Source organism: Coregonus clupeaformis, chromosome 1, assembly GCF_020615455.1.
Source record: "Coregonus clupeaformis isolate EN_2021a chromosome 1, ASM2061545v1, whole genome shotgun sequence".
In the NCBI taxonomy this organism is placed as follows: domain Eukaryota; kingdom Metazoa; phylum Chordata; class Actinopteri; order Salmoniformes; family Salmonidae; genus Coregonus; species Coregonus clupeaformis.
Window position 1 is genome coordinate 2,239,890 of NC_059192.1, and position 13,850 is coordinate 2,253,739.

At 40.4% G+C, this 13,850-nt stretch overlaps 1 protein-coding gene across 1 annotated transcript in view; it reads right to left on the minus strand.

The window, feature by feature from the left end:
• Window positions 1-13,850, minus strand: part of LOC121581341 — a 200,333-nt gene that overhangs the window by 54,078 nt on the left and 132,405 nt on the right. The gene's annotated exons all lie outside the window — the stretch shown is intronic.

Sequence of the window (13,850 nt, forward strand, 5' to 3'; positions counted from 1 at the left end):
ACTACTGAGTCTACTGCTGTTCTGTTCTGTCTGGCACTAGGACTACTGATCTACTGCTGTTCTGTCTGTCAACACTTCATAGACTACTGATCTACTGCTGTCTGTTCTGTCTGACACTATAGACTACTGATCTACTGCTGTTCTGTTCTGTCTAACACTATAGACTACTGATCTACTGGTTCTGTTCTGTCTGACACTATAGACTACTGATCTACTGCTGTTCTGTTCTGTCTGACACTATAGACTACTGATCTACTGCTGTTCTGTTCTGTCTAACACTATAGACTACTGATCTACTGCTGTTCTGTCTAACACTATAGACTACTGATCTACTGCTGTTCTGTCTGACACTATAGACTACTGATCTACTGCTGTTCTGTTCTGTCTAACACTATAGACTACTGATCTACTGCTGTTCTGTTCTGTCTGACACTATAGACTACTGATCTACTGCTGTTCTGTCTGACACTATAGACTACTGATCTACTGCTGTTCTGTTCTGTCTAACACTATAGACTACTGATCTACTGCTGTTCTGTTCTGTCTGACACTATAGACTACTGATCTACTGCTGTTCTGTTCTGTCTAACACTATAGACTACTGATCTACTGCTGTTCTGTTCTGTCTGACACTATAGACTACTGATCTACTGCTGTTCTGTCTGACACTATAGACTACTGATCTACTGCTGTTCTGTTCTGTTTGACACTATAGACTACTGTTCTTCTGCTGTTCTGTTCTGTAACACTATAGACTACTGATCTACTGCTGTTCTGTTCTGTCTAACACTATAGACTACTGATCTACTGCTGTTCTGTTCTGTCTGACACTATAGACTACTGATCTACTGCTGTTCTGTTCTGTCTGACACTATAGACTACTGATCTACTGCTGTTCTGTCTGACACTATAGACTACTGATCTACTGCTGTTCTGTTCTGTCTGACACTATAGACTACTGATCTACTGCTGTTCTGTTCTGTCTAACACTATAGACTACTGATCTACTGCTGTTCTGTTCTGTCTAACACTATAGACTACTGATCTACTGCTGTTCTGTCTGACACTATAGACTACTGATCTACTGCTGTTCTGTCTGACACTATAGACTACTGATCTACTGCTGTTCTGTTCTGTCTAACACTATAGACTACTGATCTACTGCTGTTCTGTTCTGTCTAACACTATAGACTACTGATCTACTGCTGTTCTGTTCTGTCTAACACTATAGACTACTGATCTACTGCTGTTCTGTTCTGTCTAACACTATAGACTACTGATCTACTGCTGTTCTGTCTGACACTATAGACTACTGATCTACTGCTGTTCTGTTCTGTCTGACACTATAGACTACTGATCTACTGCTGTTCTGTTCTGTCTAACACTATAGACTACTGATCTACTGCTGTTCTGTTCTGTCTGACACTATAGACTACTGATCTACTGCTGTTCTGTCTGACACTATAGACTACTGATCTACTGCTGTTCTGTCTGTCACTATAGACTACTGATCTACTGCTGTTCTGTCTGTCACTATAGACTACTGATCTACTGCTGTTCTGTTCTGTCTGACACTATAGACTACTGATCTACTGCTGTTCTGTTCTGTCTGACACTATAGACTACTGATCTACTGCTGTTCTGTTCTGTCTGACACTATAGACTACTGATCTACTGCTGTTCTGTCTAACACTATAGACTACTGATCTACTGCTGTTCTGTTCTGTCTGACACTATAGACTACTGATCTACTGCTGTTCTGTTCTGTCTAACACTATAGACTACTGATCTACTGCTGTTCTGTTTGTCACTATAGACTATTGATCTACTGCTGTTCTGTTCTGTCTTTCACTATAGACTACTGATCTACTGCTGTTCTGTCTGTCACTATAGACTACTGATCTACTGCTGTTCTGTCTGACACTATAGACTACTGATCTACTGCTGTTCTGTTCTGTCTAACACTATAGACTACTGATCTACTGCTGTTCTGTTCTGTCTAACACTATAGACTACTGATCTACTGCTGTTCTGTTCTGTCTGACACTATAGACTACTGATCTACTGCTGTTCTGTCTGACACTATAGACTACTGATCTACTGCTGTTCTGTCTGACACTATAGACTACTGATCTACTGCTGTTCTGTTCTGTCTAACACTATAGACTACTGATCTACTGCTGTTCTGTTCTGTCTAACACTATAGACTACTGATCTACTGCTGTTCTGTCTAACACTATAGACTACTGATCTACTGCTGTTCTGTTCTGTCTGACACTATAGACTACTGATCTACTGCTGTTCTGTCTAACACTATAGACTACTGATCTACTGCTGTTCTGTTCTGTCTGACACTATAGACTACTGATCTACTGCTGTTCTGTCTAACACTATAGACTACTGATCTACTGCTGTTCTGTTCTGTCTGTCACTATAGACTACTGATCTACTGCTGTTCTGTTCTGTCTAACACTATAGACTACTGATCTACTGCTGTTCTGTCTGACACTATAGACTACTGATCTACTGCTGTTCTGTTCTGTCTGACACTATAGACTACTGATCTACTGCTGTTCTGTCTAACACTATAGACTACTGATCTACTGCTGTTCTGTCTGACACTATAGACTACTGATCTACTGCTGTTCTGTTCTGTCTGACACTATAGACTACTGATCTACTGCTGTTCTGTTCTGTCTGACACTATAGACTACTGATCTACTGCTGTTCTGTCTGACACTATAGACTACTGATCTACTGCTGTTCTGTTCTGTCTGACACTATAGACTACTGATCTACTGCTGTTCTGTCTGTCACTATAGACTACTGATCTACTGCTGTTCTGTTCTGTCTAACACTATAGACTACTGATCTACTGCTGTTCTGTCTGACACTATAGACTACTGATCTACTGCTGTTCTGTTCTGTCTGACACTATAGACTACTGATCTACTGCTGTTCTGTTCTGTCTAACACTATAGACTACTGATCTACTGCTGTTCTGTTCTGTCTAACACTATATACTACTGATCTACTGCTGTTCTGTTCTGTCTAACACTATAGACTACTGATCTACTGCTGTTCTGTCTGTCACTATAGACTACTGATCTACTGCTGTTCTGTCTGTCACTATATACTACTGATCTACTGCTGTTCTGTTCTGTCTGTCACTATAGACTACTGATCTACTGCTGTTCTGTCTGTCACTATAGACTACTGATCTACTGCTGTTCTGTTCTGTCTAACACTATAGACTACTGATCTACTGCTGTTCTGTCTGTCACTATAGACTATTGATCTACTGCTGTTCTGTTCTGTCTGTCACTATAGACTACTGATCTACTGCTGTTCTGTTCTGTCTAACACTATAGACTACTGATCTACTGCTGTTCTGTTCTGTCTAACACTATAGACTACTGATCTACTGCTGTTCTGTTCTGTCTGACACTATAGACTACTGATCTACTGCTGTTCTGTCTGACACTATAGACTACTGATCTACTGCTGTTCTGTCTAACACTATAGACTACTGATCTACTGCTGTTCTGTTCTGTCTGACACTATAGACTACTGATCTACTGCTGTTCTGTTCTGTCTAACACTATAGACTACTGATCTACTGCTGTTCTGTTCTGTCTGACACTATAGACTACTGATCTACTGCTGTTCTGTCTGACACTATAGACTACTGATCTACTGCTGTTCTGTTCTGTCTAACACTATAGACTACTGATCTACTGCTGTTCTGTCTAACACTATAGACTACTGATCTACTGCTGTTCTGTCTGACACTATAGACTACTGATCTACTGCTGTTCTGTTCTGTCTAACACTATAGACTACTGATCTACTGCTGTTCTGTTCTGTCTAACACTATAGACTACTGATCTACTGCTGTTCTGTTCTGTCTGACACTATAGACTACTGATCTACTGCTGTTCTGTTCTGTCTAACACTATAGACTACTGATCTACTGCTGTTCTGTCTGACACTATAGACTACTGATCTACTGCTGTTCTGTTCTGTCTAACACTATAGACTACTGATCTACTGCTGTTCTGTCTAACACTATAGACTACTGATCTACTGCTGTTCTGTTCTGTCTGACACTATAGACTACTGATCTACTGCTGTTCTGTTCTGTCTAACACTATAGACTACTGATCTACTGCTGTTCTGTTCTGTCTGACACTATAGACTACTGATCTACTGCTGTTCTGTTCTGTCTGACACTATAGACTACTGATCTACTGCTGTTCTGTTCTGTCTAACACTATAGACTACTGATCTACTGCTGTTCTGTCTGTCACTATAGACTACTGATCTACTGCTGTTCTGTTCTGTCTAACACTATAGACTACTGATCTACTGCTGTTCTGTCTGTCACTATAGACTACTGATCTACTGCTGTTCTGTTCTGTCTGACACTATAGACTACTGATCTACTGCTGTTCTGTCTAACACTATAGACTACTGATCTACTGCTGTTCTGTTCTGTCTGTCACTAGAGACTACTGATCTACCGCTGTTCTGTTCTGTCTAACACTATAGACTACTGATCTACTGCTGTTCTGTCTAACACTATAGACTACTGATCTACTGCTGTTCTGTTCTGTCTGACACTATAGACTACTGATCTACTGCTGTTCTGTCTGACACTATAGACTACTGATCTACTGCTGTTCTGTCTGACACTATAGACTACTGATCTACTGCTGTTCTGTTCTGTCTAACACTATAGACTACTGATCTACTGCTGTTCTGTTCTGTCTAACACTATAGACTACTGATCTACTGCTGTTCTGTTCTGTCTAACACTATAGACTACTGATCTACTGCTGTTCTGTTCTGTCTGACACTATAGACTACTGATCTACTGCTGTTCTGTCTAACACTATAGACTACTGATCTACTGCTGTTCTGTCTAACACTATAGACTACTGATCTACTGCTGTTCTGTTCTGTCTAACACTATAGACTACTGATCTACTGCTGTTCTGTTCTGTCTGACACTATAGACTACTGATCTACTGCTGTTCTGTCTAACACTATAGACTACTGATCTACTGCTGTTCTGTTCTGTCTGACACTATAGACTACTGATCTACTGCTGTTCTGTCTAACACTATAGACTACTGATCTACTGCTGTTCTGTTCTGTCTGACACTATAGACTACTGATCTACTGCTGTTCTGTCTGTCTAACACTATAGACTACTGATCTACTGCTGTTCTGTTCTGTCTGACACTATAGACTACTGATCTACTGCTGTTCTGTTCTGTCTAACACTATAGACTACTGATCTACTGCTGTTCTGTTCTGTCTGACACTATAGACTACTGATCTACTGCTGTTCTGTCTAACACTATAGACTACTGATCTACTGCTGTTCTGTTCTGTCTAACACTATAGACTACTGATCTACTGCTGTTCTGTCTAACACTATAGACTACTGATCTACTGCTGTTCTGTTCTGTCTGACACTATAGACTACTGATCTACTGCTGTTCTGTCTGTCACTATAGACTACTGATCTACTGCTGTTCTGTTCTGTCTGACACTATAGACTACTGATCTACTGCTGTTTTGTTCTGTCTGACACTATAGACTACTGATCTACTGCTGTTCTGTCTGTACACTATAGACTACTGATCTACTGCTGTTCTGTTCTGTCTGACACTATAGACTACTGATCTACTGGTTCTGTTCTGTCTGACACTATAGACTACTGATCTACTGCTGTTCTGTCTGACACTATAGACTACTGATCTACTGCTGTTCTGTTCTGTCTGACACTATAGACTACTGATCTACTGCTGTTCTGTTCTGTCTAACACTATAGACTACTGATCTACTGCTGTTCTGTCTGACACTATAGACTACTGATCTACTGCTGTTCTGTTCTGTCTAACACTATAGACTACTGATCTACTGCTGTTCTGTTCTGTCTGACACTATAGACTACTGATCTACTGCTGTTCTGTTCTGTCTGACACTATAGACTACTGATCTACTGCTGTTCTGTTCTGTCTGACACTATAGACTACTGATCTACTGCTGTTCTGTTCTGACACTATAGACTACTGATCTACTGCTGTTCTGTCTGACTAACACTATAGACTACTGATCTACTGCTGTTCTGTCTGTCACTATAGACTACTGATCTACTGCTGTTCTGTTCTGTCTAACACTATAGACTACTGATCTACTGCTGTTCTGTCTAACACTATAGACTACTGATCTACTGCTGTTCTGTTCTGTCTGACACTATAGACTACTGATCTACTGCTGTTCTGTCTGACACTATAGACTACTGATCTACTGCTGTTCTGTTCTGTCTGACACTATAGACTACTGATCTACTGCTGTTCTGTTCTGTCTAACACTATAGACTACTGATCTACTGCTGTTCTGTTCTGTCTGACACTATAGACTACTGATCTACTGCTGTTCTGTCTGACACTATAGACTACTGATCTACTGCTGTTCTGTTCTGTCTGACACTATAGACTACTGATCTACTGCTGTTCTGTTCTGTCTGACACTATAGACTACTGATCTACTGCTGTTCTGTTCTGTCTAACACTATAGACTACTGATCTACTGCTGTTCTGTTCTGTCTGACACTATAGACTACTGATCTACTGCTGTTCTGTTCTGTCTGACACTATAGACTACTGATCTACTGCTGTTCTGTCTGACACTATAGACTACTGATCTACTGCTGTTCTGTTCTGTCTAACACTATAGACTACTGATCTACTGCTGTTCTGTCTAACACTATAGACTACTGATCTACTGCTGTTATGTCTGTCACTATAGACTACTGATCTACTGCTGTTCTGTTCTGTCTGACACTATAGACTACTGATCTACTGCTGTTCTGTTCTGTCTGACACTATAGACTACTGATCTACTGCTGTTCTGTCTGTCACTATAGACTACTGATCTACTGCTGTTCTGTTCTGTCTAACACTATAGACTACTGATCTACTGCTGTACTGTTCTGTCTAACACTATAGACTACTGATTTACTGCTGTGCTGTTCTGTTTTTCACTATAGACTACTGATCTACTGATGTGCTGTTCTGTCTAACACTATAGACTACTGATCTACTGCTGTTCTGTTCTGTCTGACAGTATAGACTAATGATCTACTGCTGTTCTGTTCTGTCTGACACTATAGACTACTGATCTACTGCTGTTCTGTTCTGTCTAACACTATAGACTACTGATCTACTGCTGTTCTGTCTGTTCACTATAGACTACTGATCTACTGCTGTTCTGTTCTGTCTGACACTATAGACTACTGATCTACTGCTGTTCTGTCTGACACTATAGACTACTGATCTACTGCTGTTCTGTTCTGTCTGACACTATAGACTACTGATCTACTGCTGTTCTGTCTGACACTATAGACTACTGATCTACTGCTGTTCTGTTCTGTCTGACACTATAGACTACTGATCTACTGCTGTTCTGTTCTGTCTGACACTATAGACTACTGATCTACTGCTGTTCTGTTCTGTCTGACACTATAGACTACTGATCTACTGCTGTTCTGTTCTGTCTAACACTATAGACTACTGATCTACTGCTGTTCTGTTCTGTCTAACACTATAGACTACTGATCTACTGCTGTTCTGTCTGACACTATAGACTACTGATCTACTGCTGTTCTGTCTGTCACTATAGACTACTGATCTACTGCTGTTCTGTCTGTCTAACACTATAGACTACTGATCTACTGCTGTGCTGTTCTGTTTGTCACTATAGACTACTGATCTACTGCTGTTCTGTCTGACACTATAGACTACTGATCTACTGCTGTTCTGTTCTGTCTAACACTATAGACTACTGATCTACTGCTGTTCTGTTCTGTCTAACACTATAGACTACTGATCTACTGCTGTTCTGTTCTGTCTGTCACTATAGACTACTGATCTACTGCTGTTCTGTTCTGTCTGACACTATAGACTACTGATCTACTGCTGTTCTGTTCTGTCTGACACTATAGACTACTGATCTACTGCTGTTCTGTTCTGTCTAACACTATAGACTACTGATCTACTGCTGTTCTGTCTAACACTATAGACTACTGATCTACTGCTGTTCTGTTCTGTCTGACACTATAGACTACTGATCTACTGCTGTTCTGTTCTGTCTGACACTATAGACTACTGATCTACTGCTGTTCTGTCTGTCACTATAGACTACTGATCTACTGCTGTTCCGTTCTGTCTGACACTATAGACTACTGATCTACTGCTGTTCTGTCTGACACTATAGACTACTGATCTACTGCTGTTCTGTCTAACACTATAGACTACTGATCTACTGCTGTTCTGTTCTGTCTAACACTATAGACTACTGATCTACTGCTGTTCTGTTCTGTCTAACACTATAGACTACTGATCTACTGCTGTTCTGTTCTGTCTGTCACTATAGACTACTGATCTACTGCTGTTCTGTTCTGTCTAACACTATAGACTACTGATCTACTGCTGTTCTGTCTAACACTATAGACTACTGATCTACTGCTGTTCTGTTCTGTCTGTCACTATAGACTACTGATCTACTGCTGTTCTGTTCTGTCTGACACTATAGACTACTGATCTACTGCTGTTCTGTCTACCACTATAGACTACTGATATACTGCTGTTCTGTTCTGTCTGTCACTATAGACTACTGATCTACTGCTGTTCTGTCTATCACTATAGACTACTGATCTACTGCTGTTCTGTTCTGTCTGACACTATAGACTACTGATCTACTGCTGTTCTGTTCTGTCTAACACTATAGACTACTGATCTACTGCTGTTCTGTTCTGTCTGACACTATAGACTACTGATCTACTGCTGTTCTGTTCTGTCTGACACTATAGACTACTGATCTACTGCTGTTCTGTTCTGTCTAACACTATAGACTACTGATCTACTGCTGTTCTGTCTAACACTATAGACTACTGATCTACTGCTGTTCTGTTCTGTCTGACACTATAGACTACTGATCTACTGCTGTTCTGTCTAACACTATAGACTACTGATCTACTGCTGTTCTGTTCTGTCTAACACTATAGACTACTGATCTACTGCTGTTCTGTCTGACACTATAGACTACTGATCTACTGCTGTTCTGTTCTGTCTGTCACTATAGACTACTGATCTACTGCTGTTCTGTTCTGTCTAACACTATAGACTACTGATCTACTGCTGTTCTGTCTGTCACTATAGACTACTGATCTAATGCTGTTCTGTTCTGTCTAATACTATAGACTACTGATCTACTGCTGTTCTGTCTAACACTATAGACTACTGATCTACTGCTGTTCTGTCTGACACTATAGACTACTGATCTACTGCTGTTCTGTCTGTCACTATAGACTACTGATCTAATGCTGTTCTGTTCTGTCTAATACTATAGACTACTGATCTACTGCTGTTCTGTTTGTCACTATAGACTACTGATCTACTGCTGTTCTGTCTTTCACTATATACGACTGATCTACTGCTGTTCTGTCTGTCACTATAGACTATTGATCTACTGCTGTTCTGTTCTGTCTGTCACTATAGACTACTGATCTACTGCTGTTCTGTCTGTCACTATAGACTACTGATCTACTGCTGTTCTGTTCTGTCTGACACTATAGACTACTGATCTACTGCTGTTCTGTCTAACACTATAGACTACTGATCTACTGCTGTTCTGTTCTGTCTGACACTATAGACTACTGATCTACTGCTGTTCTGTTCTGTCTGACACTATAGACTACTGATCTACTGCTGTTCTGTCTAACACTATAGACTACTGATCTACTGCTGTTCTGTTCTGTCTGTCACTATAGACTACTGATCTACTGATTTGCTGTAATGTCTAACACTATAGACTACTGAATTACTGCTGTTCTGTTCTGTCTGACAGTATAGACTAATGATCTACTGCTGTTCTGTTCTGTTTGACACTATAGACTACTGTTCTACTGCTGTTCTGTACTGTCTAACACTATAGACTACTGATCTACTGCTGTTCTGTTCTGTCTAACACTATAGACTACTGATCTACTGCTGTTCTGTCTGACACTATAGACTACTGATCTACTGCTGTTCTGTCTGCTACACTATAGACTACTGATCTACTGCTGTTCTGTTCTGTCTGACACTATAGACAACTGATCTACTGCTGTTCTGTTCTGTCTAACACTATAGACTACTGATCTACTGCTGTTCTGTTCTGTCTGACACTATAGACTACTGATCTACTGCTGTTCTGTCTGACACTATAGACTACTGATCTACTGCTGTTCTGTTCTGTCTGACACTATAGACTACTGATCTACTGCTGTTCTGTCTAACACTATAGACTACTGATCTACTGCTGTTCTGTTCTGTCTGTCACTATAGACTACTGATCTACTGCTGTTCTGTTCTGTCTAACACTATAGACTACTGATCTACTGCTGTTCTGTCTGACACTATAGACTACTGATCTACTGCTGTTCTGTTCTGTCTGACACTATAGACTACTGATCTACTGCTGTTCTGTTCTGTCTAACACTATAGACTACTGATCTACTGCTGTTCTGTTCTGTCTGACACTATAGACTACTGATCTACTGCTGTTCTGTTCTGTCTGACACTATAGACTACTGATCTACTGCTGTTCTGTCTGACACTATAGACTACTGATCTACTGCTGTTCTGTCTGTCACTATAGACTACTGATCTACTGCTGTTCTGTCTGTCACTATAGACTACTGATCTACTGCTGTTCTGTTCTGTCTAACACTATAGACTACTGATCTACTGCTGTTCTGTCTGACACTATAGACTACTGATCTACTGCTGTTCTGTTCTGTCTGACACTATAGACTACTGATCTACTGCTGTTCTGTTCTGTCTGACACTATAGACTACTGATCTACTGCTGTTCTGTTCTGTCTAACACTATAGACTACTGATCTACTGCTGTTCTGTTCTGTCTGACACTATAGACTACTGATCTACTGCTGTTCTGTCTGACACTATAGACTACTGATCTACTGCTGTTCTGTTCTGTCTAACACTATAGACTACTGATCTACTGCTGTTCTGTTCTGTCTAACACTATAGACTACTGATCTACTGCTGTTCTGTTCTGTCTAACACTATAGACTACTGATCTACTGCTGTTCTGTTCTGTCTAACACTATAGACTACTGATCTACTGCTGTTCTGTTCTGTCTGACACTATAGACTACTGATCTACTGCTGTTCTGTCTGACACTATAGACTACTGATCTACTGCTGTTCTGTTCTGTCTAACACTATAGACTACTGATCTACTGCTGTTCTGTCTAACACTATAGACTACTGATCTACTGCTGTTCTGTCTGACACTATAGACTACTGATCTACTGCTGTTCTGTTCTGTCTGACACTATAGACTACTGATCTACTGCTGTTCTGTTCTGTCTAACACTATAGACTACTGATCTACTGGTCTGTTCTGTCTGACACTATAGACTACTGATCTACTGCTGTTCTGTTCTGTCTAACACTATAGACTACTGATCTACTGCTGTTCTGTCTAACACTATAGACTACTGATCTACTGCTGTTCTGTTCTGTCTGACACTATAGACTACTGATCTACTGCTGTTCTGTTCTGTCTGACACTATAGACTACTGATCTACTGCTGTTCTGTTCTGTCTAACACTATAGACTACTGATCTACTGCTGTTCTGTTCTGACACTATAGACTACTGATCTACTGCTGTTCTGTCTGTCACTATAGACTACTGATCTACTGCTGTTCTGTCTGTCACTATAGACTACTGATCTACTGCTGTTCTGTTCTGTCTAACACTATAGACTACTGATCTACTGCTGTTCTGTCTGACACTATAGACTACTGATCTACTGCTGTTCTGTTCTGTCTGACACTATAGACTACTGATCTACTGCTGTTCTGTCTGACACTATAGACTACTGATCTACTGCTGTTCTGTTCTGTCTGACACTATAGACTACTGATCTACTGCTGTTCTGTTCTGTCTGACACTATAGACTACTGATCTACTGCTGTTCTGTCTGACACTATAGACTACTGATCTACTGCTGTTCTGTCTGACACTATAGACTACTGATCTACTGCTGTTCTGTTCTGTCTAACACTATAGACTACTGATCTACTGCTGTTCTGTTCTGTCTAACACTATAGACTACTGATCTACTGCTGTTCTGTTCTGTCTGACACTATAGACTACTGATCTACTGCTGTTCTGTCTGACACTATAGACTACTGATCTACTGCTGTTCTGTTCTGTCTAACACTATAGACTACTGATCTACTGCTGTTCTGTCTAACACTATAGACTACTGATCTACTGCTGTTCTGTTCTGTCTGACACTATAGACTACTGATCTACTGCTGTTCTGTCTGACACTATAGACTACTGATCTACTGCTGTTCTGTCTGACACTATAGACTACTGATCTACTGCTGTTCTGTTCTGTCTAACACTATAGACTACTGATCTACTGCTGTTCTGTTCTGTCTGACACTATAGACTACTGATCTACTGCTGTTCTGTTCTGTCTGACACTATAGACTACTGATCTACTGCTGTTCTGTTCTGTCTAACACTATAGACTACTGATCTACTGCTGTTCTGTTCTGTCTGACACTATAGACTACTGATCTACTGGCTGTTCTGTCTGACACTATAGACTACTGATCTACTGCTGTTCTGTTCTGTCTGACACTATAGACTACTGATCTACTGCTGTTCTGTTCTGTCTAACACTATAGACTACTGATCTACTGCTGTTCTGTTCTGTCTGACACTATAGACTACTGATCTACTGCTGTTCTGTTCTGTCTAACACTATAGACTACTGATCTACTGCTGTTCTGTTCTGTCTGTCACTATAGACTACTGATCTACTGCTGTTCTGTTCTGTCTAACACTATAGACTACTGATCTACTGCTGTTCTGTTCTGTCTAACACTATAGACTACTGATCTACTGGCTGTTCTGTCTGACACTATAGACTACTGATCTACTGCTGTTCTGTTCTGTCTGACACTATAGACTACTGATCTACTGCTGTTCTGTTGTCTGACACTATAGACTACTGATCTACTGCTGTTCTGTTCTGTGTAACACTATAGACTACTGATCTACTGCTGTTCTGTCTGACACTATAGACTACTGATCTACTGCTGTTCTGTTCTGTCTAATACTATAGACTACTGATCTACTGCTGTTCTGTCTAACACTATAGACTACTGATCTACTGCTGTTCTGTTCTCTCTGACACTATAGACTACTGATCTACTGCTGTTCTGTTCTGTCTAACACTATAGACTACTGATCTACTGCTGTTCTGTTCTGTCTGACACTATAGACTACTGATCTACTGCTGTTCTGTTTGTCACTATAGACTACTGATCTACTGCTGTTCTGTCTGTCACTATATACTACTGATCTACTGCTGTTCTGTCTGTCACTATAGACTACTGATCTACTGCTGTTCTGTTCTGTCTAACACTATAGACTACTGATCTACTGCTGTTCTGTCTGTCACTATAGACTATTGATCTACTGCTGTTCTGTTCTGTCTGACACTATAGACTACTGATCTACTGCTGTTCTGTCTGACACTATAGACTACTGATCTACTGCTGTTCTGTTCTGTCTGACACTATAGACTACTGATCTACTGCTGTTCTGTTCTGTCTAACACTATAGACTACTGATCTACTGCTGTTCTGTCTGACACTATAGACTACTGATCTACTGCTGTTCTGTCTAACACTATAGACTACTGATCTACTGCTGTTCTGTTCTGTCTAACACTATAGACTA